Source organism: Symphalangus syndactylus, chromosome 1 (genome assembly GCF_028878055.3).
Source record: "Symphalangus syndactylus isolate Jambi chromosome 1, NHGRI_mSymSyn1-v2.1_pri, whole genome shotgun sequence".
In the NCBI taxonomy this organism is placed as follows: Eukaryota; Metazoa; Chordata; class Mammalia; order Primates; family Hylobatidae; genus Symphalangus; species Symphalangus syndactylus.
In genome coordinates this window covers 162,831,322-162,859,281 of record NC_072423.2, presented here as the reverse complement: position 1 = coordinate 162,859,281, position 27,960 = coordinate 162,831,322, and positions in this window count along the sequence as shown.

Genomic DNA, 27,960 nt, shown 5'->3' with positions numbered 1-27,960 from the left:
GTAGTTTATATTTGAATATATTCCTTTTTCCACTACTACTCTCTTAGCGCTCCAAATGTCCAGTTGCATTATCTACAGAAAGAGTGTTCAGATCTCCTCAATCAAAAGTATGGTTTAACTCTGTTAGCTGAATGCACAGATCAGAAATAAGTTTCACAGAATGATTCTGTGTAGTTTATATTTGGAGACATTCCTTTTTCCACTATTACCCTCTTAGCGCTCCGAATCTCCACTTGCATTTTCTACAGAAAGAGTGTTTCAGAACGGCTCAATCAAAACTAAGGTTCAACTCTTTTAGTTGAACAAACAGAACAGAAAGAAGTTTCACACAATTCTTCTGTGTAGTTTTTATTTGTAGACATTCTTTTTCCCAATATAGGCCTCTTAGCGCTCAGAATGTCCAATTGCAGTTTCTACAGAAAGAGTGTTTCAGAACGGCTCAATCAAAAGTAAGGTTCAACTCTGTTAGTTGAATGCACAGAACAGAAAGAAGTTTCATACAATGCTTCTGTGTAGTTTATATTTGAACATATTCTTTTTTCCACTATTACCCACTTAGCGCTACGAATGTCCAGTTGCATTTTCTACAGACAGAGTGTTTCAAAACTGCTCAATCAAAAGTATGGTTTAACTCTGTTAGCTGAATGCTCAGATCAGAAAGAAGTTTCACAGAATGCTTCTGTGTAGTTTATATTTGAATATATTCCTTTTTCCACTACTACGCTCTTAGCGCTCCAAATGTCCAGTTGCATTTTCAACAGAAAGAGTGTTCAGATCTGCTCAATCAAAAGAATGGTTTAACTCTGTTAGCTGAATGCACAGATCAGAAAGAAGTTTCACCGAATGATGCTGTGTAGTTTATATTTGAAGACATTCCTTTTTCCACTATTACCCTCTTAGCTCTCCGAATCTCCACTTGCATTTTCTACGAAAAGAGTGTTTCATAACTGCTCAATCAAAAATATGTTTTATCTCTGTTAACTGAATTTACAGATCAGAAATAAGTTTCACAGAATGCATCTGTATAGTTTTTATTTGAAGAGATTCTTTTTCCCAATGTAGGCCTCTTAGCGCTTAGCATGTCCAATTGCAGTTTCTACAGAAAGAGTGTTTCAGAACGGCTCAATCAAAAGTAAGGTTCAACTCTGTTAGTTGAATGCACAGAACAGAAAGAATTTTCACAGAATGCTACTGTGTAGTTTATATTTGAATATATTCCTTTTTCCACTATTACCCTCTTAGCGCTCCGAATGTCCACTTGCATTTTCTACAGAAAGAGTGTTCAGAACTGCGCAATCAAAAGTATGGTTTAACTCTGTTAGCTTAATGAACATATCAGAAATAAGTTTCACACAATGCTTCTGTGTAGTTTTTATTTGAAGATATTATTTTTCCCAATATAGGCCTCTTAGCGCTCATAATGTCCAATTGCAGTTTCTACAGAAAGAGTGTTTCAGAAAGGCTCAATCAAAAGTAAGGTTCAACTCTGTTAGTTGAATGCACAGAACAGAAAGAAGTTTCATACAATGCTTCTGTGTAGTTTATATTTGAACATATTCTTTTTTCCACTATTACCCACTTAGTGCTAAGAATGTCCAGTTGCATTTTCTACAGAGAGAGTGTTTCAAATCTGCTCAATCAAAAGTATGGTTTAAATCTGTTAGCTGAATGCACAGATCAGAAAGAAGTTTCACCGAATGATTCTGTGGAGTTTATATTTGAAGACATTCCTTTTTCCACTATTACCCTCTTAGCGCTCCGAATCTCCACTTGCATTTTCTACAAAAAGAGTGTTTCATAACTGCTCAATCAAAAATATGTTTTATCTCTGTTAACTGAATTTACAGATCAGAAATAAGTTTCACAGAATGCATCTGTGTAGTTTTTATTTGAAGATATTCTTTTTCCCAATGTAGGCCTCTTAGCGCTTAGCATGTCCAATTGCAGTTTCTACAGAAAGAGTGTTTCAGAACGGCTCAATCAAAAGTAAGGTTCAACTCTGTTAGTTGAATGCACAGAACAGAAAGAATTTTCACAGAATGCTACTGTGTAGTTTATATTTGAATATATTCCTTTTTCCACCATTACCCTCTTAGCGCTCCGAATGTCCACTTGCATTTTCTACAGAAAGAGTGTTCAGAACTGCGCAATCAAAAGTATGGTTTAACTCTGTTAGCTTAATGAACATATCAGAAATAAGTTTCACACAATGTTTCTGTGTAGTTTTTATTTGAAGATATTATTTTTCCCAATAGAGGCCTCTTAGCGCTCAGAATGTCCAATTGCAGTTTCTACAGAAAGAGTGTTTCAGAAAGGCTCAATCAAATGTAAGGTTCAACTCTGTTAGTTGAATGCACAGAACAGAAAGGAGTTTCATACAATGCTTCTGTGTAATTTATATTTGAACATATTGTTTTTTCCACTATTACCCACTTAGCGCTACGAATGTCCAGTTGCATTTTCTACAGACAGAGTGTTTCAAAACTGCTCAATCAAAAGTATGGTTTAACTCTGTTAGCTGAATGCTCAGATCAGAAAGAAGTTTCACAGAATGCTTCTGTGTAGTTTATATTTGAATATATTCCTTTTTCCACTACTACTCTCTTAGCGCTCCAAATGTCCAGTTGCATTTTCTACAGAAAGAGTGTTCAGATCTGCTCAATCAAAAGTATGGTTTAACTCTGTTAGCTGAATGCACAGATCAGAAAGAAGTTTCACAGAATGATTCTGTGTAGTTTATATTTGGAGACATTCCTTTTTCCACTATTACCCTCTTAGCGCTCCGAATCTCCACTTGCATTTTCTACAGAAATAGTGTTTCAGAAAGGCTCAATCAAAACTAAGGTTCAACTCTTTTAGTTGAACAAACAGAACAGAAAGAAGTTTCACACAATTCTTCTGTGTAGTTTTTATTTGTAGACATTCTTTTTCCCAATATAGGCCTCTTAGCGCTCAGAATGTCCAATTGCAATTTCTACAGAAAGAGTGTTTCAGAACGGCTCAATCAAAAGTAAGGTTCGACACAGCTCAAGGAGGCCCGCCTGCCTCTGTAGGCTCCACCTCTGGGGGCAGGGCACAGACAACCAAAAACTCAGCGAGAACCTCCACAGCCTTAAATGTCCCTGTCTGACGTGGTTCTCCCAGCACGCAGCTTGTGATCTGAGAACGGACAGACTGCCTCCTAAAGTGGGTCCCTCACCCCTGAGCAGCCTAACTGGGAGGCACCCCCCCAGTGGGACAGACTGACACCTCATTCAACCGGGTACTCTTCTGAGACAAAACTTTCAGAGGAACTATCAGACAGCTGAATTTGTGGTCTCACGAAAATCCGCTGTTCTGCAGCCACCGGTGCTGACACCCAGCCAAGCAGGGTCTGGAGTGGACCTCTAGTAAACTCCAACAGACCTGCAGCTGAGGGTCTTGTCTGGTAGAAGGAAAATTAACAAACAGAAAGGACATCCACACCAAAAACCCATCTGTACATCACCATCATCGAAGACAAAAAGTAGACAAAACCACAAAGATGGGGAAAAAACAGACCAAAAAAACTGGAAACTCTAAAAAACAGAGCACCTCTCCTCCTCCAAAGGAACGCAGTTCCTCACCAGCAACGGAACAAAGCTGGATGGAGGATGACTTTGATGAGTTGAGAGAAGAAGGCTTCAGACGATCAAACTACTCTGAGCTACGAGAGGAAATTCAAAACAATAGCAAAGAAGTTAAAAACTTTGAAAAAAAATTAGAAAAATGGATAACTAGAATAACCAATGGAGAGAAGGGCTTCAAGGAGATGATGGAGCTGAAAGCCAAGTTTCGAGAACTACGCGAAGAATGCAGAAGCCTGAGTAGCAGATGCGATCAACTGGAAGAAAGGGTATCGCTGATAGAAGATGAAATGAATGAAATGAAGAGAGAAGGGAAGTTTAGAGAAAAAAGAATAAAAAGAAATGAACAAAGCCTCCAAGAAATTTGGGACTATGTGAAAAGACCAAACCTACGTCTGATTGGTGTACCTGAAAATGATGGGGAGAATGGAACCAAGTTGGAAAACACTCTACAAGATATTATCCAGGAGAACTTCCCCAATCTAGCAAGGCAGGCCAGCATTCAGATTCAGGAAATACAGAGAACGCCACAAAGATACTCCTCGAGAAGGGCAACTCCAAGACACATAATTGTCAGATTCACCAAAGTGGAAATGAAGGAAAAAATGTTAAGGGCAGCCAGAGAGAAAGGTCGGGTTACCCACAAAGGGAAGCCCATCAGACTAACAGCTGATCTCTCAGCAGAAACTCTACAAGCCAGAAGAGAGTGGGGGCCGATATTCAACATTCTTAAAGAAAAGAATTTTCAACCCAGAATTTCCTATCCTGCCAAACTAAGCTTCATAAGTGAAGGAGAAATAAAATACTTTACAGACAAGCAAACGCTGAGAGATTTTGTCACCACCAGGCCTGCCCTAAAAGAGCTCCTGAAGGAAGCACTAAACATGGAAAGGAACAACCGGTACCAGCCCCTGCAAAAACATGCCAAATTGTAAAGACCATCGAGGCTAGGAAGAAACTATAGCAACTAACGAGCAAAATAACCAACTAACATCATAATGACAGGATCAGATTCACACATAACAATATTCACGTTAAATGTAAATGGGCTAAATGCTCCAATCAAAAGACACAGACTGGCAAACTGGATAAGGAGTCAGGACCCATCAGTGTGCTGTATTCAGGAAACCCATCTCACGTGCAGAGACACACATAGACTCAAAATAAAGGGATGGAGGAAGATCTATCAAGCAACTGGAAAACAAAAAAAGGCAGGGGTTGCAATCCTAGTCTCTGATAAAATAGACTTTAAACCAACAAAGATCAAAAGAGACAAAGAAGGCCATTACATAATGGTAAAGGGATCAATTCAACAAGAAGAGCTAACTATCCTAAATATATATGCACCCAACACAGGAGCACCCAGATTCATAAAGCAAGTCCTCAGTGACCTACAAAGGGACTTAAACTCCCACACAATAATAATGGGAGATTTTAACACCCCACTGTCAGCATTAGACAGATCAACGAGACAGAAAGTTAACAAGGATATCCAGGAATTGAACTCAGCTCTACATAAAGTGGACCTAATAGACATCTACAGAACTCTCCACCCCAAATCAACAGAATATACATTTTTTTCAGCACCACACCACACCTATTCCAAAATTGACCACATAGTTGGAAGTAAAGCTCTTCTCAGCAAATGTAAAAGAACAGAGATTATAACAAACTGTCTCTCAGACCACAGTGCAATCAAACTAGAACTCAGGATTAAGAAACTCAGTCAAAACCGCTCAACTACATGGAAACTGAACAACCTGCTCCTGAATGACTATTGGGTACATAATGAAATGAAGGCAGAAATAAAGATGTTCTTTGAAACCAACGAGAACAAAGACACAACATACCAGAATCTCTGGGACACGTTCAAAGCAGTGTGTAGAGGGAAATTTATAGCACTAAATGCCCACAAGAGAAAGCAGGAAAGATCCAAAATTGACACCCTAACATCACAATTAAAAGAACTAGAAAAGCAAGAGCAAACACATTCAAAAGCTAGCAGAAGGCTAGAAATAACTAAAATCAGAGCAGAACTGAAGGAAATAGAGACACAAAAAACCCTTCAAAAAATTAATGAATCTAGGAGCTGGTTTTTTGAAAAGATCAACAAAATTGATGGACCACTAGCAAGACTAATAAAGAAGAAAAGAGAGAAGAATCAAATAGATGCAATAAAAAACGAAAAAGGGGATATCACCACCGATCCCACAGAAATACAATCTACCATCAGAGAATACTACAAACACCTCTATGCAAATAAACTAGAAAATCTGGAAGAAATGGATAAATTCCTCGACAAATACACCCTCCCAAGACTAAACCAGGAAGAAGTTGAATCTCTGAATAGACCAATAACAGGTTCTGAAATTGTGGCAATAATCAATAGCTTACCAACCAAAAAGAGTCCAGGACCTGATGGATTCACAGCTGAATTCTACCAGAGGTACAAGGAGGAACTGGTACCATTCCTTCTGAAACTATTCCAATCGATAGAAAAAGAGGGAATCCTCCCTAACACATTTTACGAAGCCAGCATCGTCCTGATACCAAAACCTGGCAGAGACATAACCAAAAAAGAGAATTTCAGACCAATATCCTTGATGAACATTGATGCAAAAATCCTCAATAAAATACTGGCAAACCGAATCCAGCAGCACATCAAAAAGCTTATCCACCATGATCAAGTGGGCTTCATCCCTGGGATGCAAGGCTGGTTCAACATACGCAAATCAATAAATGTAATCCAGCATATAAACAGAACCAAAGACAAAAACCACATGATTATCTCAATAGATGCAGAAAAGGCCTTTGACAAAATTCAACAACCCTTCATGCTAAAAACTCTCAATAAATTAGGTATTGATGGGACGTATCTCAAAATAATAAGAGCTATCTACAACAAACCCACAGCCAATATCATACTGAATGGGCAAAAACTGGAAGCATTCCCTCTGAAAACTTGCACAAGACAGGGATGCCCTCTCTCACCGCTACTATTCAACATAGTGCTGGAAGTTCTGGCCAGAGCAATCAGGCAGGAGAAGGAAATAAAGGGTATTCAATTAGGAAAAGAGGAAGTCAAATTGTCCCTGTTTGCAGATGACATGATTGTATATCTAGAAAACCCCATTGTCTCAGCCCAAAATCTCCTTAAGCTGATTAGCAACTTCAGCAAAGTCTCAGGATACAAAATTAATGTACAAAAATCACAAGCATTCTTGTACACCAATAACAGACAAACAGAGAGCCAAATCATGAGTGAACTCCCATTCACAATTGCTTCAAAGAGAATAAAATACCTAGGAATCCAACTTACCAGGGATGTGAAGGACCTCTTCAAGGAGAACTACAAACCACTGCTCAATGAAATAAAAGAGGATACAAACAAATGGAAGAACATTCCATGCTCATGGGTTGGAAGAATCAATATCGTGAAAATGGCCATACTGCCCAAGGTAATTTATAGATTCAATGCCATCCCCATCAAGCTACCAATGACTTTCTTCACAGAATTGGAAAAAACTACTTTAAAGTTCATATGGAACCAAAAAAGAGCCCGCATCGCCAAGTCAATCCTAAGCCAAAAGAACAAAGCTGGAGGCATCACGCTACCTGACTTTAAACTATACTACAAGGCTACAGTAACCAAAACAGCATGGTACTGGTACCACAACAGAGACATAGATCAATGGAACAGAACAGAGCCCTCAGAAATGATGCCGCATAGCTACAACTATCTGATCTTTGACAAACCTGACAAAAACAAGAAATGGGGAAAGGATTCCCTATTTAATAAATGGTGCTGGGAAAACTGGCTAGCCATATGTAGAAAGCTGCAACTGGATCCCTTCCTTACACCTTATACAAAAATTAATTCAAGATGGATTAAAGACTTATATGTTAGACCTAAAACCATTAAAATCCTACAAGAAAACCTAGGCAATACCATTCAGGACATAGGCGTGGGCAAGGACTTCATGTCTAAAACACCAAAAGCAATGGCAACAAAAGCCAAAATCGACAAATGGGATCTCATTAAACTAAAGAGCTTCTGCACAGCAAAAGAAACTATCATCAGAGTGAACAGGCAACCTACACAATGGGAGAAAATTTTTGCAACCTACTCATCTGACAAAGGGCTAATATCCAGAATCTACAATGAACTCAAACAAATTTACAAGAAAAAAACAAACAACCCCATCAAAAAGTGGGCAAAGGACATGAACAGACACTTCTCAAAAGAAGACATTTATGCAGCCAAAAAACACATGAAGAAATGCTCCTCATCACTGGCCATCAGAGAAATGCAAATCAAAACCACAGTGAGATACCATCTCACACCAGTTAGAATGGCCATCATTAAAAAATCAGGAAACAACAGATGCTGGAGAGGATGTGGAGAAATAGGAACACTTTTACACTGTTGGTGGGACTGTAAACTAGTTCAACCATTGTGGAAGTCAGTGTGGCGATTCCTCAGGGATCTCGAACTAGAAATACCATTTGACCCAGCCATCCCGTTACTGGGTATATACCCAAAGGACTATAAATCATGCTGCTATAAAGACACATGCACACGTATGTTTATTGCGGCACTATTCACAATAGCAAAGAGTTGGAACCAACCCAAATGTCCAACAACGATAGACTGGATTAAGAAAATGTGGCACATATACACCATGGAATACTATGCAGCCATAAAAAATGATGAGTTCGTGTCCTTTGTAGGGACATGGATGAAACTGGAAAACATCATTCTCAGTAAACTATCGCAAGGACAAAAAACCAAACACCGCATGTTCTCACTCATAGGTGGGAATTGAACAATGAGAACTCATGGACACAGGAAGGGGAACATCACACTCCGGGGACTGTTGTGGGGTGGGGGGAGGGGGGAGGGACAGCATTAGGAGATACACCTAATGCTAAATGACGAATTAATGGGTGCAGGAAATCAACATGGCACATGGATACATATGTAACAAACCTGCACATTGTGCACATGTACCCTAAAACCCTAAAGTATAATAAAAAAAAAAAAAAAAAAAAAAAAAAAAAAAAAGTAAGGTTCAACTCTGTTAGTTGAATGCACAGAACAGAAAGAAGTTTCATACAATGCTTCTGTGTAGTTTATATTTGAACATATTCTTTTTTCCACTATTACCCACTTAGCGCTACGAATGTCCAGTTGCATTTTCTACAGACAGAGTGTTTCAAAACTGCTCAATCAAAAGTATGGTTTAACTCTGTTAGCTGAATGCTCAGATCAGAAAGAAGTTTCACAGAATGCTTCTGTGTAGTTTATATTTGAATATATTCCTTTTTCCACTACGACTCTCTTAGCGCTCCAAATGTCCAGTTGCATTATCTACAGAAAGAGTGTTCAGATCTCCTCAATCAAAAGTATGGTTTAACTCTGTTAGCTGAATGCACAGATCAGAAATAAGTTTCACAGAATGATTCTGTGTAGTTTATATTTGGAGACATTCCTTTTTCCACTATTACCCTCTTAGCGCTCCGAATCTCCACTTGCATTTTCTACAGAAAGAGTGTTTCAGAACGGCTCAATCAAAACTAAGGTTCAACCCTTTTAGTTGAACAAACAGAACAGAAAGAAGTTTCACACAATTCTTCTGTGTAGTTTTTATTTGTAGACATTCTTTTTCCCAATATAGGCCTCTTAGCGCTCAGAATATCCAATTGCAGTTTCTACAGAAAGAGTGTTTCAGAACGGCTCAATCAAAAGTAAGGTTCAACTCTGTTAGTTGAATGCACAGAACAGAAAGAATTTTCATACAATGCTTCTGTGTAGTTTATATTTGAACATATTATTTTTTCCACTATTACCCACTTAGCGCTACGAATGTCCAGTTGCATTTTCTACAGACAGAGTGTTTCAAAACTGCTCAATCAAAAGTATGGTTTAACTCTGTTAGCTGTATGCTCAGATCAGAAAGAAGTTTCACAGAATGCTTCTGTGTAGTTTATATTTGAATATATTCCTTTTTCCACTACTACGCTCTTAGCGCTGCAAATGTCCAGTTGCATTTTCAACAGAAAGAGTGTTCAGATCTGCTCAATCAAAAGAATGGTTTAACTCTGTTAGCTGAATGCACAGATCAGAAAGAAGTTTCACCGAATGATTCTGTGTAGTTTATATTTGAAGACATTCCTTTTTCCACTATTACCCTCTTAGCTCTCCGAATCTCCACTTGCATTTTCTACGAAAAGAGTGTTTCATAACTGCTCAATCAAAAATATGTTTTATCTCTGTTAACTGAATTTACAGATCAGAAATAACTTTCACAGAATGCATCTGTATAGTTTTTATTTGAAGATATTCTTTTTCCCAATGTAGGCCTCTTAGCGCTTAGCATGTCCAATTGCAGTTTCTACAGAAAGAGTGTTTCAGAACGGCTCAATCAAAAGTAAGGTTCAACTCTGTTAGTTGAATGCACAGAACAGAAAGAATTTTCACAGAATGCTACTGTGTAGTTTATATTTGAATATATTCCTTTTTCCACTATTACCCTCTTAGCGCTCCGAATGTCCACTTGCATTTTCTACAGAAAGAGTGTTCAGAACTACGCAATCAAAAGTATGGTTTAACTCTGTTAACTTAATGAACATATCAGAAATAAGTTTCACACAATGCTTCTGTGTAGTTTTTATTTGAAGATATTATTTTTCCCAATAGAGGCCTCTAAGCGCTCAGAATGTCCAATTGCAGTTTCTACAGAGAGAGTGTTTCAGAAAGGCTCAATCAAAAGTAAGGTTCAACTCTGTTAGTTGAATGCACAGAACAGAAAGAAGTTTCATACAATGCTTCTGTGTAGTTTATATTTGAACATATTCATTTTCTACTATTACCCACTTCGCGCTACGAATGTCCAGTTGCATTTTCTACAGACAGAGTGTTTCAAAACTGCTCAATCAAAAGTATGGTTTAACTCTGTTTGGTGAATGCTCAGATCAGAAAGAAGTTTCACAGAATGCTTCTGTGTAGTTTATATTTGAATATATTCCTTATTCCACTACTACTCTCTTAGCGCTCCAAATGTCCAGTTGCATTTTCTACAGAAAGAGTGTTCAGATCTGCTCAATCAAAAGTATGGTTTAACTCTGTTAGCTGAATGCACAGATCAGAAAGAAGTTTCACAGAATGATTCTGTGTAGTTTATATTTGGAGACATTCCTTTTTCCACTATTACCCTCTTAGCGCTCCGAATCTCCACTTGCATTTTCTACAGAAAGAGTGTTTCAGAACGGCTCAATCAAAACTAAGGTTCAACTCTTTTAGTTGAACAAACAGAACAGAAAGAAGTTTCACACAATTCTTCTGTGTAGTTTTTATTTGTTGACATTCTTTTTCCCAATATAGGCCTCTTAGCGCTCAGAATGTCCAATTGCAGTTTCTACAGAAAGAGTGTTTCAGAACGGCTCAATCAAAAGTAAGGTTCAACTCTGTTAGTTGAATGCACAGAACAGAAAGAAGTTTCATACAATGCTTCTGTGTAGTTCATATTTGAACATATTCTTTTTTCCACTATTACCCACTTAGCGCTACGAATGTCCAGTTGCATTTTCTACAGACAGAGTGTTTCAAAACTGCTCAATCAAAAGTATGGTTTAACTCTGTTAGCTGAATGCTCAGATCAGAAAGAAGTTTCACAGAATGCTTCTGTGTAGTTTATATTTGAATATATTCCTTTTTCCACTACTACGCTCTTAGCGCTCCAAATGTCCAGTTGCATTTTCTACAGAAAGAGTGTTCAGATCTGCTCAATCAAAAGTATGGTTTAACTCTGTTAGCTGAATGCACAGATCAGAAAGAAGTTTCACCGAATGATTCTGTGTAGTTTATATTTGGAGACATTCCTTTTTCCACTATTACTCTCTTAGCGCTCCGAATCTCCACTTGCATTTTCTACAGAAAGAGTGTTTCAGAACGGCTCAATCAAAACTAAGGTTCAACTCTTTTAGTTGAACAAACAGAACAGAAAGAAGTTTCACAGAATGCATCTGTGTAGTTTTTATTTGAAGATATTCTTTTTCCCAATGTAGGCCTCTTAGCGCTTAGCATGTCCAATTGCAGTTTCTACAGAAAGAGTGTTTCAGAACGGCTCAATTAAAAGTAAGGTTCAACTCTGTTAGTTGAATGCACAGAACAGAAAGAATTTTCACAGAATGCTACTGTATAGTTTATATTTTAATATATTCCTTTTTCCACTATTACCCTCTTAGCGCTCCGAATGTCCACTTGCATTTTCTACAGAAAGAGTGTTCAGAACTGCGCAATCAAAAGTATGGTTTAACTCTGTTAGCTTAATGAACATATCAGAAATAAGTTTCACACAATGCTTCTGTGCAGTTTTTATTTGAAGATATTATTTTTCCCAATACAGGCCTCTTAGCGCTCATAATGTCCAATTGCAGTTTCTACAGAAAGAGTGTTTCAGAAAGGCTCAATCAAAAGTAAGGTTCAACTCTGTTAGTTGAATGCACAGAACAGAAAGAAGTTTCATACAATGCTTCTGTGTAGTTTATATTTGAACATATTCTTTTTTCCACTATTACCCACTTAGTGCTAAGAATGTCCAGTTGCATTTTCTACAGAGAGAGTGTTTCAAATCTGCTCAATCAAAAGTATGGTTTAAATCTGTTAGCTGAATGCACAGATCAGAAAGAAGTTTCACCGAATGATTCTGTGTAGTTTATATTTGAAGACATTCCTTTTTCCAGTATTACCCTCTTAGCGCTCCGAATCTCCACTTGCATTTTCTACAAAAAGAGTGTTTCATAACTGCTCAATCAAAAATATGTTTTATCTCTGTTAACTGAATTTACAGATCAGAAATAAGTTTCACAGAATGCATCTGTGTAGTTTTTATTTGAAGATATTCTTTTTCCCAATGTAGGCCTCTTAGCGCTTAGCATGTCCAATTGCAGTTTCTACAGAAAGAGTGTTTCAGAACGGCTCAATCAAAAGTAAGGTTCAACTCTGTTAGTTGAATGCACAGAACAGAAAGAATTTTCACAGAATGCTACTGTGTAGTTTATATTTGAATATATTCCTTTTTCCACTATTACCCTCTTAGCGCTCCGAATGTCCACTTGCATTTTCTACAGAAAGAGTGTTCAGAACTGCGCAATCAAAAGTATGGTTTAACTCTGTTAGCTTAATGAACATATCAGAAATAAGTTTCACACAATGTTTCTGTGTAGTTTTTATTTGAAGATATTATTTTTCCCAATAGAGGCCTCTTAGCGCTCAGAATGTCCAATTGCAGTTTCTACAGAAAGAGTGTTTCAGAAAGGCTCAATCAAAAGTAAGGTTCAACTCTGTTAGTTGAATGCACAGAACAGAAAGAAGTTTCATACAATGCTTCTGTGTAATTTATATTTGAACATATTCTTTTTTCCACTATTACCCACTTAGCGCTACGAATGTCCAGATGCATTTTCTACAGACAGAGTGTTTCAAAACTGCTCAATCAAAAGTATGGTTTAACTCTGTTAGCTGTATGCTCAGATCAGAAAGAAGTTTCACAGAATGCTTCTGTGTAGTTTATATTTGAATATATTCCTTTTTCCACTACTACGCTCTTAGCGCTGCAAATGTCCAGTTGCATTTTCAACAGAAAGAGTGTTCAGATCTGCTCAATCAAAAGAATGGTTTAACTCTGTTAGCTGAATGCACAGATCAGAAAGAAGTTTCACCGAATGATTCTGTGTAGTTTATATTTGAAGACATTCCTTTTTCCACTATTACCCTCTTAGCTCTCCGAATCTCCACTTGCATTTTCTACGAAAAGAGTGTTTCATAACTGCTCAATCAAAAATATGTTTTATCTCTGTTAACTGAATTTACAGATCAGAAATAACTTTCACAGAATGCATCTGTATAGTTTTTATTTGAAGATATTCTTTTTCCCAATGTAGGCCTCTTAGCGCTTAGCATGTCCAATTGCAGTTTCTACAGAAAGAGTGTTTCAGAACGGCTCAATCAAAAGTAAGGTTCAACTCTGTTAGTTGAATGCACAGAACAGAAAGAATTTTCACAGAATGCTACTGTGTAGTTTATATTTGAATATATTCCTTTTTCCACTATTACCCTCTTAGCGCTCCGAATGTCCACTTGCATTTTCTACAGAAAGAGTGTTCAGAACTACGCAATCAAAAGTATGGTTTAACTCTGTTAACTTAATGAACATATCAGAAATAATTTTCACACAATGCTTCTGTGTAGTTTTTATTTGAAGATATTATTTTTCCCAATAGAGGCCTCTAAGCGCTCAGAATGTCCAATTGCAGTTTCTACAGAGAGAGTGTTTCAGAAAGGCTCAATCAAAAGTAAGGTTCAACTCTGTTAGTTGAATGCACAGAACAGAAAGAAGTTTCATACAATGCTTCTGTGTAGTTTATATTTGAACATATTCATTTTCTACTATTACCCACTTAGCGCTACGAATGTCCAGTTGCATTTTCTACAGACAGAGTGTTTCAAAACTGCTCAATCAAAAGTATGGTTTAACTCTGTTTGCTGAATGCTCAGATCAGAAAGAAGTTTCACAGAATGCTTCTGTGTAGTTTATATTTGAATATATTCCTTATTCCACTACTACTCTCTTAGCGCTCCAAATGTCCAGTTGCATTTTCTACAGAAAGAGTGTTCAGATCTGCTCAATCAAAAGTATGGTTTAACTCTGTTAGCTGAATGCACAGATCAGAAAGAAGTTTCACAGAATGATTCTGTGTAGTTTATATTTGGAGACATTCCTTTTTCCACTATTACCCTCTTAGCGCTCCGAATCTCCACTTGCATTTTCTACAGAAAGAGTGTTTCAGAACGGCTCAATCAAAACTAAGGTTCAACTCTTTTAGTTGAACAAACAGAACAGAAAGAAGTTTCACACAATTCTTCTGTGTAGTTTTTATTTGTTGACATTCTTTTTCCCAATATAGGCCTCTTAGCGCTCAGAATGTCCAATTGCAGTTTCTACAGAAAGAGTGTTTCAGAACGGCTCAATCAAAAGTAAGGTTCAACTCTGTTAGTTGAATGCACAGAACAGAAAGAAGTTTCATACAATGCTTCTGTGTAGTTCATATTTGAACATATTCTTTTTTCCACTATTACCCACTTAGCGCTACGAATGTCCAGTTGCATTTTCTACAGACAGAGTGTTTCAAAACTGCTCAATCAAAAGTATGGTTTAACTCTGTTAGCTGAATGTTCAGATCAGAAAGAAGTTTCACAGAATGCTTCTGTGTAGTTTATATTTGAATATATTCCTTTTTCCACTACTACGCTCTTAGCGCTCCCAATGTCCAGTTGCATTTTCTACAGAAAGAGTGTTCAGATCTGCTCAATCAAAAGTATTGTTTAACTCTGTTAGCTGAATGCACAGATCAGAAAGAAGTTTCACCGAATGATTCTGTGTAGTTTATATTTGGAGACATTCCTTTTTCCACTATTACTCTCTTAGCGCTCCGAATCTCCACTTGCATTTTCTACAGACAGAGTGTTTCAGAACGGCTCAATCAAAACTAAGGTTCAACTCTTTTAGTTGAACAAACAGAACAGAAAGAAGTTTCACAGAATGCATCTGTGTAGTTTTTATTTGAAGATATTCTTTTTCCCAATGTAGGCCTCTTAGCGCTTAGCATGTCCAATTGCAGTTTCTACAGAAAGAGTGTTTCAGAACGGCTCAATTAAAAGTAAGGTTCAACTCTGTTAGTTGAATGCACACAACAGAAAGAATTTTCACAGAATGCTACTGTGTAGTTTATATTTGAATATATTCCTTTTTCCACTATTACCCTCTTAGCGCTCCGAATGTCCACTTGCATTTTCTACAGAAAGAGTGTTCAGAACCGCGCAATCAAAAGTATGGTTTAACTCTGTTAGCTTAATGAACATATCAGAAATAAGTTTCACACAATGCTTCTGTGTATTTTTTATTTGAAGATATTATTTTTCCCAATATAGGCCTCTTAGCGCTCATAATGTCCAATTGCAGTTTCTACAGAAAGAGTGTTTCAGAAAGGCTCAATCAAAAGTAAGGTTCAACTCTGTTAGTTGAATGCACAGAACAGAAAGAAGTTTCATACAATGCTTCTGTGTAGTTTATATTTGAACATATTCTTTTTTCCACTATTACCCACTTAGTGCTAAGAATGTCCAGTTGCATTTTCTACAGAGAGAGTGTTTCAAATCTGCTCAATCAAAAGTATGGTTTAAATCTGTTAGCTGAATGCACAGATCAGAAAGAAGTTTCACCGAATGATTCTGTGTAGTTTATATTTGAAGACATTCCTTTTTCCACTATTACCCTCTTAGCGCTCCGAATCTCCACTTGCATTTTCTACAAAAAGAGTGTTTCTTAACTGCTCAATCAAAAATATGTTTTATCTCTGTTAACTGAATTTTCAGATCAGAAATAAGTTTCACAGAATGCATCTGTGTAGTTTTTATTTGAAGATATTCTTTTTCCCAATGTAGGCCTCTTAGCGCTTAGCATGTCCAATTGCAGTTTCTACAGAAAGAGTGTTTCAGAACGGCTCAATCAAAAGTAAGGTTCAACTCTGTTAGTTGAATGCACAGAACAGAAAGAATTTTCACAGAATGCTACTGTGTAGTTTATATTTGAATATATTCCTTTTTCCACTATTACCCTCTTAGCGCTCCGAATGTCCACTTGCATTTTCTACAGAAAGAGTGTTCAGAACTGCGCAATCAAAAGTATGGTTTAACTCTGTTAGCTTAATGAACATATCAGAAATAAGTTTCACACAATGTTTCTGTGTAGTTTTTATTTGAAGATATTATTTTTCCCAATAGAGGCCTCTTAGCGCTCAGAATGTCCAATTGCAGTTTCTACAGAAAGAGTGTTTCAGAAAGGCTCAATCAAAAGTAAGGTTCAACTCTGTTAGTTGAATGCACAGAACAGAAAGAAGTTTCATACAATGCTTCTGTGTAATTTATATTTGAACATATTCTTTTTTCCACTATTACCCACTTAGCGCTACGAATGTCCAGTTGCATTTTCTACAGACAGAGTGTTTCAAAACTGCTCAATCAAAAGTATGGTTTAACTCTGTTAGCTGAATGCTCAGATCAGAAAGAAGTTTCACAGAATGCTTCTGTGTAGTTTATATTTGAATATATTCCTTTTTCCACTACTACTCTCTTAGCGCTCCAAATGTCCAGTTGCATTTTCTACAGAAAGAGTGTTCAGATCTGCTCAATCAAAAGTATGGTTTAACTCTGTTAGCTGAATGCACAGATCAGAAAGAAGTTTCACAGAATGATTCTGTGTAGTTTATATTTGGAGACATTCCTTTTTCCACTATTACCCTCTTAGCGCTCTGAATCTCCACTTGCATTTTCTACAGAAATAGTGTTTCAGAAAGGCTCAATCAAAACTAAGGTTCAACTCTTTCAGTTGAACAAACAGAACAGAAAGAAGTTTCACACAATTCTTCTGTGTAGTTTTTAATTGTAGACATTCTTTTTCCCAATATAGGCCTCTTAGCGCTCAGAATGTCCAATTGCAATTTCTACAGAAAGAGTGTTTCAGAACGGCTCAATCAAAAGTAAGGTTCAACTCTGTTAGTTGAATGCACAGAACAGAAAGAAGTTTCATACAATGCTTCTGTGTAGTTTATATTTGAACATATTCTTTTTTCCACTATTACCCACTTAGCGCTACGAATGTCCAGTTGCATTTTCTACAGACAGAGTGTTTCAAAACTGCTCAATCAAAAGTATGGTTTAACTCTGTTAGCTGAATGCTCAGATCAGAAAGAAGTTTCACAGAATGCTTCTGTGTAGTTTATATTTGAATATATTCCTTTTTCCACTACTACTCTCTTAGCGCTCCAAATGTCCAGTTGCATTATCTACAGAAAGAGTGTTCAGATCTCCTCAATCAAAAGTATGGTTTAACTCTGTTAGCTGAATGCACAGATCAGAAATAAGTTTCACAGAATGATTCTGTGTAGTTTATATTTGGAGACATTCCTTTTTCCACTATTACCCTCTTAGCGCTCCGAATCTCCACTTGCATTTTCTACGAAAAGAGTGTTTCATAACTGCTCAATCAAAAATATGTTTTATCTCTGTTAACTGAATTTACAGATCAGAAATAACTTTTACAGAATGCATCTGTATAGTTTTTATTTGAAGATATTCTTTTTCCCAATGTAGGCCTCTTAGCGCTTAGCATGTCCAATTGCAGTTTCTACAGAAAGAGTGTTTCAGAACGGCTCAATCAAAAGTAAGGTTCAACTCTGTTAGTTGAATGCACAGAACAGAAAGAATTTTCACAGAATGCTACTGTGTAGTTTATATTTGAATATATTCCTTTTTCCACTATTACCCTCTTAGCGCTCCGAATGTCCACTTGCATTTTCTACAGAAAGAGTGTTCAGAACTACGCAATCAAAAGTATGGTTTAACTCTGTTAACTTAATGAACATATCAGAAATAAGTTTCACACAATGCTTCTGTGTAGTTTTTATTTGAAGATATTATTTTTCCCAATAGAGGCCTCTAAGCGCTCAGAATGTCCAATTGCAGTTTCTACAGAGAGAGTGTTTCAGAAAGGCTCAATCAAAAGTAAGGTTCAACTCTGTTAGTTGAATGCACAGAACAGAAAGAAGTTTCATACAATGCTTCTGTGTAGTTTATATTTGAACATATTCATTTTCTACTATTACCCACTTAGCGCTACGAATGTCCAGTTGCATTTTCTACAGACAGAGTGTTTCAAAACTGCTCAATCAAAAGTATGGTTTAACTCTGTTTGCTGAATGCTCAGATCAGAAAGAAGTTTCACAGAATGCTTCTGTGTAGTTTATATTTGAATATATTCCTTATTCCACTACTACTCTCTTAGCGCTCCAAATGTCCAGTTGCATTTTCTACAGAAAGAGTGTTCAGATCTGCTCAATCAAAAGTATGGTTTAACTCTGTTAGCTGAATGCACAGATCAGAAAGAAGTTTCACAGAATGATTCTGTGTAGTTTATATTTGGAGACATTCCTTTTTCCACTATTACCCTCTTAGCGCTCCGAATCTCCACTTGCATTTTCTACAGAAAGAGTGTTTCAGAACGGCTCAATCAAAACTAAGGTTCAACTCTTTTAGTTGAACAAACAGAACAGAAAGAAGTTTCACACAATTCTTCTGTGTAGTTTTTATTTGTTGACATTCTTTTTCCCAATATAGGCCTCTTAGCGCTCAGAATGTCCAATTGCAGTTTCTACAGAAAGAGTGTTTCAGAACGGCTCAATCAAAAGTAAGGTTCAACTCTGTTAGTTGAATGCACAGAACAGAAAGAAGTTTCATACAATGCTTCTGTGTAGTTCATATTTGAACATATTCTTTTTTCCACTATTACCCACTTAGCGCTACGAATGTCCAGTTGCATTTTCTACAGACAGAGTGTTTCAAAACTGCTCAATCAAAAGTATGGTTTAACTCTGTTAGCTGAATGTTCAGATCAGAAAGAAGTTTCACAGAATGCTTCTGTGTAGTTTATATTTGAATATATTCCTTTTTCCACTACTACGCTCTTAGCGCTCCCAATGTCCAGTTGCATTTTCTACAGAAAGAGTGTTCAGATCTGCTCAATCAAAAGTATTGTTTAACTCTGTTAGCTGAATGCACAGATCAGAAAGAAGTTTCACCGAATGATTCTGTGTAGTTTATATTTGGAGACATTCCTTTTTCCACTATTACTCTCTTAGCGCTCCGAATCTCCACTTGCATTTTCTACAGAAAGAGTGTTTCAGAACGGCTCAATCAAAACTAAGGTTCAACTCTTTTAGTTGAACAAACAGAACAGAAAGAAGTTTCACAGAATGCATCTGTGTAGTTTTTATTTGAAGATATTCTTTTTCCCAATGTAGGCCTCTTAGCGCTTAGCATGTCCAATTGCAGTTTCTACAGAAAGAGTGTTTCAGAACGGCTCAATTAAAAGTAAGGTTCAACTCTGTTAGTTGAATGCACAGAACAGAAAGAATTTTCACAGAATGCTACTGTGTAGTTTATATTTGAATATATTCCTTTTTCCACTATTACCCTCTTAGCGCTCCGAATGTCCACTTGCATTTTCTACAGAAAGAGTGTTCAGAACTGCGCAATCAAAAGTATGGTTTAACTCTGTTAGCTTAATGAACATATCAGAAATAAGTTTCACACAATGCTTCTGTGTATTTTTTATTTGAAGATATTATTTTTCCCAATATAGGCCTCTTAGCGCTCATAATGTCCAATTGCAGTTTCTACAGAAAGAGTGTTTCAGAAAGGCTCAATCAAAAGTAAGGTTCAACTCTGTTAGTTGAATGCACAGAACAGAAAGAAGTTTCATACAATGCTTCTGTGTAGTTTATATTTGAACATATTCTTTTTTCCACTATTACCCACTTAGTGCTAAGAATGTCCAGTTGCATTTTCTACAGAGAGAGTGTTTCAAATCTGCTCAATCAAAAGTATGGTTTAAATCTGTTAGCTGAATGCACAGATCAGAAAGAAGTTTCACCGAATGATTCTGTGTAGTTTATATTTGAAGACATTCCTTTTTCCACTATTACCCTCTTAGCGCTCCGAATCTCCACTTGCATTTTCTACAAAAAGAGTGTTTCTTAACTGCTCAATCAAAAATATGTTTTATCTCTGTTAACTGAATTTTCAGATCAGAAATAAGTTTCACAGAATGCATCTGTGTAGTTTTTATTTGAAGATATTCTTTTTCCCAATGTAGGCCTCTTAGCGCTTAGCATGTCCAATTGCAGTTTCTACAGAAAGAGTGTTTCAGAACGGCTCAATCAAAAGTAAGGTTCAACTCTGTTAGTTGAATGCACAGAACAGAAAGAATTTTCACAGAATGCTACTGTGTAGTTTATATTTGAATATATTCCTTTTTCCACTATTACCCTCTTAGCGCTCCGAATGTCCACTTGCATTTTCTACAGAAAGAGTGTTCAGAACTGCGCAATCAAAAGTATGGTTTAACTCTGTTAGCTTAATGAACATATCAGAAATAAGTTTCACACAATGTTTCTGTGTAGTTTTTATTTGAAGATATTATTTTTCCCAATAGAGGCCTCTTAGCGCTCAGAATGTCCAATTGCAGTTTCTACAGAAAGAGTGTTTCAGAAAGGCTCAATCAAAAGTAAGGTTCAACTCTGTTAGTTGAATGCACAGAACAGAAAGAAGTTTCATACAATGCTTCTGTGTAATTTATATTTGAACATATTCTTTTTTCCACTATTACCCACTTAGCGCTACGAATGTCCAGTTGCATTTTCTACAGACAGAGTGTTTCAAAACTGCTCAATCAAAAGTATGGTTTAACTCTGTTAGCTGAATGCTCAGATCAGAAAGAAGTTTCACAGAATGCTTCTGTGTAGTTTATATTTGAATATATTCCTTTTTCCACTACTACTCTCTTAGCGCTCCAAATGTCCAGTTGCATTTTCTACAGAAAGAGTGTTCAGATCTGCTCAATCAAAAGTATGGTTTAACTCTGTTAGCTGAATGCACAGATCAGAAAGAAGTTTCACAGAATGATTCTGTGTAGTTTATATTTGGAGACATTCCTTTTTCCACTATTACCCTCTTAGCGCTCTGAATCTCCACTTGCATTTTCTACAGAAATAGTGTTTCAGAAAGGCTCAATCAAAACTAAGGTTCAACTCTTTCAGTTGAACAAACAGAACAGAAAGAAGTTTCACACAATTCTTCTGTGTAGTTTTTATTTGTAGACATTCTTTTTCCCAATATAGGCCTCTTAGCGCTCAGAATGTCCAATTGCAATTTCTACAGAAAGAGTGTTTCAGAACGGCTCAATCAAAAGTAAGGTTCAACTCTGTTAGTTGAATGCACAGAACAGAAAGAAGTTTCATACAATGCTTCTGTGTAGTTTATATTTGAACATATTCTTTTTTCCACTATTACCCACTTAGCGCTACGAATGTCCAGTTGCATTTTCTACAGACAGAGTGTTTCAAAACTGCTCAATCAAAAGTATGGTTTAACTCTGTTAGCTGAATGCTCAGATCAGAAAGAAGTTTCACAGAATGCTTCTGTGTAGTTTATATTTGAATATATTCCTTTTTCCACTACTACTCTCTTAGCGCTCCAAATGTCCAGTTGCATTATCTACAGAAAGAGTGTTCAGATCTCCTCAATCAAAAGTATGGTTTAACTCTGTTAGCTGAATGCACAGATCAGAAATAAGTTTCACAGAATGATTCTGTGTAGTTTATATTTGGAGACATTCCTTTTTCCACTATTACCCTCTTAGCGCTCCGAATCTCCACTTGCATTTTCTACAGAAAGAGTGTTTCAGAACGGCTCAATCAAAACTAAGGTTCAACTCTTTTAGTTGAACAAACAGAACAGAAAGAAGTTTCACACAATTCTTCTGTGTAGTTTTTATTTGTAGACATTCTTTTTCCCAATATAGGCCTCTTAGCGCTCAGAATGTCCAATTGCAGTTTCTACAGAAAGAGTGTTTCAGAACGGCTCAATAAAAAGTAAGGTTCAACTCTGTTAGTTGAATGCACAGAACAGAAAGAAGTTTCATACAATGCTTCTGTGTAGTTTATATTTGAACATATTCTTTTTTCCACTATTACCCACTTAGCGCTACGAATGTCCAGTTGCATTTTCTACAGACAGAGTGTTTCAAAACTGCTCAATCAAAAGTATGGTTTAACTCTGTTAGCTGTATGCTCAGATCAGAAAGAAGTTTCACAGAATGCTTCTGTGTAGTTTATATTTGAATATATTCCTTTTTCCACTACTACGCTCTTAGCGCTCCAAATGTCCAGTTGCATTTTCAACAGAAAGAGTGTTCAGATCTGCTCAATCAAAAGAATGGTTTAACTCTGTTAGCTGAATGCACAGATCAGAAAGAAGTTTCACCGAATGATGCTGTGTAGTTTATATTTGAAGACATTCCTTTTTCCACTATTACCCTCTTAGCTCTCCGAATCTCCACTTGCATTTTCTACGAAAAGAGTGTTTCATAACTGCTCAATCAAAAATATGTTTTATCTCTGTTAACTGAATTTACAGATCAGAAATAAGTTTCACAGAATGCATCTGTATAGTTTTTATTTGAAGATATTCTTTTTCCCAATGTAGGCCTCTTAGCGCTTAGCATGTCCAATTGCAGTTTCTACAGAAAGAGTGTTTCAGAACGGCTCAATCAAAAGTAAGGTTCAACTCTGTTAGTTGAATGCACAGAACAGAAAGAATTTTCATAGAATGCTACTGTGTAGTTTATATTTGAATATATTCCTTTTTCCACTATTACCCTCTTAGCGCTCCGAATGTCCACTTGCATTTTCTACAGAAAGAGTGTTCAGAACTGCGCAATCAAAAGTATGGTTTAACTCTGTTAGCTTAATGAACATATCAGAAATAAGTTTCACACAATGCTTCTGTGTATTTTTTATTTGAAGATATTATTTTTCCCAATATAGGCCTCTTAGCGCTCATAATGTCCAATTGCAGTTTCTACAGAAAGAGTGTTTCAGAAAGGCTCAATCAAAAGTAAGGTTCAACTCTGTTAGTTGAATGCACAGAACAGAAAGAAGTTTCATACAATGCTTCTGTGTAGTTTATATTTGAACATATTCTTTTTTCCACTATTACCCACTTAGTGCTAAGAATGTCCAGTTGCATTTTCTACAGAGAGAGTGTTTCAAATCTGCTCAATCAAAAGTATGGTTTAAATCTGTTAGCTGAATGCACAGATCAGAAAGAAGTTTCACCGAATGATTCTGTGTAGTTTATATTTGAAGACATTCCTTTTTCCACTATTACCCTCTTAGCGCTCCGAATCTCCACTTGCATTTTCTACAAAAAGAGTGTTTCTTAACTGCTCAATCAAAAATATGTTTTATCTCTGTTAACTGAATTTTCAGATCAGAAATAAGTTTCACAGAATGCATCTGTGTAGTTTTTATTTGAAGATATTCTTTTTCCCAATGTAGGCCTCTTAGCGCTTAGCATGTCCAATTGCAGTTTCTACAGAAAGAGTGTTTCAGAACGGCTCAATCAAAAGTAAGGTTCAACTCTGTTAGTTGAATGCACAGAACAGAAAGAATTTTCACAGAATGCTACTGTGTAGTTTATATTTGAATATATTCCTTTTTCCACTATTACCCTCTTAGCGCTCCGAATGTCCACTTGCATTTTCTACAGAAAGAGTGTTCAGAACTGCGCAATCAAAAGTATGGTTTAACTCTGTTAGCTTAATGAACATATCAGAAATAAGTTTCACACAATGTTTCTGTGTAGTTTTTATTTGAAGATATTATTTTTCCCAATAGAGGCCTCTTAGCGCTCAGAATGTCCAATTGCAGTTTCTACAGAAAGAGTGTTTCAGAAAGGCTCAATCAAAAGTAAGGTTCAACTCTGTTAGTTGAATGCACAGAACAGAAAGAAGTTTCATACAATGCTTCTGTGTAATTTATATTTGAACATATTCTTTTTTCCACTATTACCCACTTAGCGCTACGAATGTCCAGTTGCATTTTCTACAGACAGAGTGTTTCAAAACTGCTCAATCAAAAGTATGGTTTAACTCTGTTAGCTGAATGCTCAGATCAGAAAGAAGTTTCACAGAATGCTTCTGTGTAGTTTATATTTGAATATATTCCTTTTTCCACTACTACTCTCTTAGCGCTCCAAATGTCCAGTTGCATTTTCTACAGAAAGAGTGTTCAGATCTGCTCAATCAAAAGTATGGTTTAACTCTGTTAGCTGAATGCACAGATCAGAAAGAAGTTTCACAGAATGATTCTGTGTAGTTTATATTTGGAGACATTCCTTTTTCCACTATTACCCTCTTAGCGCTCTGAATCTCCACTTGCATTTTCTACAGAAATAGTGTTTCAGAAAGGCTCAATCAAAACTAAGGTTCAACTCTTTCAGTTGAACAAACAGAACAGAAAGAAGTTTCACACAATTCTTCTGTGTAGTTTTTATTTGTAGACATTCTTTTTCCCAATATAGGCCTCTTAGCGCTCAGAATGTCCAATTGCAATTTCTACAGAAAGAGTGTTTCAGAACGGCTCAATCAAAAGTAAGGTTCAACTCTGTTAGTTGAATGCACAGAACAGAAAGAAGTTTCATACAATGCTTCTGTGTAGTTTATATTTGAACATATTCTTTTTTCCACTATTACCCACTTAGCGCTACGAATGTCCAGTTGCATTTTCTACAGACAGAGTGTTTCAAAACTGCTCAATCAAAAGTATGGTTTAACTCTGTTAGCTGAATGCTCAGATCAGAAAGAAGTTTCACAGAATGCTTCTGTGTAGTTTATATTTGAATATATTCCTTTTTCCACTACTACTCTCTTAGCGCTCCAAATGTCCAGTTGCATTATCTACAGAAAGAGTGTTCAGATCTCCTCAATCAAAAGTATGGTTTAACTCTGTTAGCTGAATGCACAGATCAGAAATAAGTTTCACAGAATGATTCTGTGTAGTTTATATTTGGAGACATTCCTTTTTCCACTATTACCCTCTTAGCGCTCCGAATCTCCACTTGCATTTTCTACAGAAAGAGTGTTTCAGAACGGCTCAATCAAAACTAAGGTTCAACTCTTTTAGTTGAACAAACAGAACAGAAAGAAGTTTCACACAATTCTTCTGTGTAGTTTTTATTTGTAGACATTCTTTTTCCCAATATAGGCCTCTTAGCGCTCAGAATGTCCAATTGCAGTTTCTACAGAAAGAGTGTTTCAGAACGGCTCAATAAAAAGTAAGGTTCAACTCTGTTAGTTGAATGCACAGAACAGAAAGAAGTTTCATACAATGCTTCTGTGTAGTTTATATTTGAACATATTCTTTTTTCCACTATTACCCACTTAGCGCTACGAATGTCCAGTTGCATTTTCTACAGACAGAGTGTTTCAAAACTGCTCAATCAAAAGTATGGTTTAACTCTGTTAGCTGTATGCTCAGATCAGAAAGAAGTTTCACAGAATGCTTCTGTGTAGTTTATATTTGAATATATTCCTTTTTCCACTACTACGCTCTTAGCGCTCCAAATGTCCAGTTGCATTTTCAACAGAAAGAGTGTTCAGATCTGCTCAATCAAAAGAATGGTTTAACTCTGTTAGCTGAATGCACAGATCAGAAAGAAGTTTCACCGAATGATGCTGTGTAGTTTATATTTGAAGACATTCCTTTTTCCACTATTACCCTCTTAGCTCTCCGAATCTCCACTTGCATTTTCTACGAAAAGAGTGTTTCATAACTGCTCAATCAAAAATATGTTTTATCTCTGTTAACTGAATTTACAGATCAGAAATAAGTTTCACAGAATGCATCTGTATAGTTTTTATTTGAAGATATTCTTTTTCCCAATGTAGGCCTCTTAGCGCTTAGCATGTCCAATTGCAGTTTCTACAGAAAGAGTGTTTCAGAACGGCTCAATCAAAAGTAAGGTTCAACTCTGTTAGTTGAATGCACAGAACAGAAAGAATTTTCATAGAATGCTACTGTGTAGTTTATATTTGAATATATTCCTTTTTCCACTATTACCCTCTTAGCGCTCCGAATGTCCACTTGCATTTTCTACAGAAAGAGTGTTCAGAACTGCGCAATCAAAAGTATGGTTTAACTCTGTTAGCTTAATGAACATATCAGAAATAAGTTTCACACAATGCTTCTGTGTATTTTTTATTTGAAGATATTATTTTTCCCAATATAGGCCTCTTAGCGCTCATAATGTCCAATTGCAGTTTCTACAGAAAGAGTGTTTCAGAAAGGCTCAATCAAAAGTAAGGTTCAACTCTGTTAGTTGAATGCACAGAACAGAAAGAAGTTTCATACAATGCTTCTGTGTAGTTTATATTTGAACATATTCTTTTTTCCACTATTACCCACTTAGTGCTAAGAATGTCCAGTTGCATTTTCTACAGAGAGAGTGTTTCAAATCTGCTCAATCAAAAGTATGGTTTAAATCTGTTAGCTGAATGCACAGATCAGAAAGAAGTTTCACCGAATGATTCTGTGTAGTTTATATTTGAAGACATTCCTTTTTCCACTATTACCCTCTTAGCGCTCCGAATCTCCACTTGCATTTTCTACAAAAAGAGTGTTTCTTAACTGCTCAATCAAAAATATGTTTTATCTCTGTTAACTGAATTTTCAGATCAGAAATAAGTTTCACAGAATGCATCTGTGTAGTTTTTATTTGAAGATATTCTTTTTCCCAATGTAGGCCTCTTAGCGCTTAGCATGTCCAATTGCAGTTTCTACAGAAAGAGTGTTTCAGAACGGCTCAATCAAAAGTAAGGTTCAACTCTGTTAGTTGAATGCACAGAACAGAAAGAATTTTCACAGAATGCTACTGTGTAGTTTATATTTGAATATATTCCTTTTTCCACTATTACCCTCTTAGCGCTCCGAATGTCCACTTGCATTTTCTACAGAAAGAGTGTTCAGAACTGCGCAATCAAAAGTATGGTTTAACTCTGTTAGCTTAATGAACATATCAGAAATAAGTTTCACACAATGTTTCTGTGTAGTTTTTATTTGAAGATATTATTTTTCCCAATAGAGGCCTCTTAGCGCTCAGAATGTCCAATTGCAGTTTCTACAGAAAGAGTGTTTCAGAAAGGCTCAATCAAAAGTAAGGTTCAACTCTGTTAGTTGAATGCACAGAACAGAAAGAAGTTTCATACAATGCTTCTGTGTAATTTATATTTGAACATATTCTTTTTTCCACTATTACCCACTTAGCGCTACGAATGTCCAGTTGCATTTTCTACAGACAGAGTGTTTCAAAACTGCTCAATCAAAAGTATGGTTTAACTCTGTTAGCTGAATGCTCAGATCAGAAAGAAGTTTCACAGAATGCTTCTGTGTAGTTTATATTTGAATATATTCCTTTTTCCACTACTACTCTCTTAGCGCTCCAAATGTCCAGTTGCATTTTCTACAGAAAGAGTGTTCAGATCTGCTCAATCAAAAGTATGGTTTAACTCTGTTAGCTGAATGCACAGATCAGAAAGAAGTTTCACAGAATGATTCTGTGTAGTTTATATTTGGAGACATTCCTTTTTCCACTATTACCCTCTTAGCGCTCTGAATCTCCACTTGCATTTTCTACAGAAATAGTGTTTCAGAAAGGCTCAATCAAAACTAAGGTTCAACTCTTTCAGTTGAACAAACAGAACAGAAAGAAGTTTCACACAATTCTTCTGTGTAGTTTTTATTTGTAGACATTCTTTTTCCCAATATAGGCCTCTTAGCGCTCAGAATGTCCAATTGCAATTTCTACAGAAAGAGTGTTTCAGAACGGCTCAATCAAAAG